Genomic DNA, 593 nt, shown 5'->3' on the forward strand with positions numbered 1-593 from the left:
TCATGTGTGCACACACAGTATTTCAGAAATAATGTCCTGTCTCCCAGTACTCTCTTTCTGAAACAGCTTGAGGAAAACTGTATCTGTAGGACTGGATTTTCAGAAGACACAGAATACTTTGAATATTAATTATTTTCCATTTGAACTTTAAGATAGAATCCTGTCATAGCACTAAGCTCTTTTATCACACAGCCGCATCCCATGATATCAAAGACCTACCTGATGATATCATACCTACCTGTACAGTAGGTATGAATTTTTGCATGAGTTAAGCACCAAATCAACCTCGAGGACCACATCTTATTACCTAAGGCTAACTGAAAAAACTTTATAAAACAGTACTTTCCTCCACCTGTGTTACAAGTCACATGGCATTCAGCAGCAGAGATGAGAGGGAACACACATATTGAGAGAGTGAGAGAAGCAAATCTTCCACAGGATCAGAGAGAAGTTGCTGAATTTCTCAATTCAGATTTCAGCTAGCTTTCTTTCTCTTTATGTCAGTCTCCTATAAAAAGAATTGACTTGTACACATCAGTTTTCCATATGAAAAAATTCCTGTTCAGCTAACTTTGACATACAGTCTTCTCAGC

The sequence above is a fragment of the Acanthisitta chloris genome, unplaced genomic scaffold (assembly GCF_000695815.1).
Source record: "Acanthisitta chloris isolate BGI_N310 unplaced genomic scaffold, ASM69581v1 scaffold44763, whole genome shotgun sequence".
Classification (NCBI taxonomy): domain Eukaryota; kingdom Metazoa; phylum Chordata; class Aves; order Passeriformes; family Acanthisittidae; genus Acanthisitta; species Acanthisitta chloris.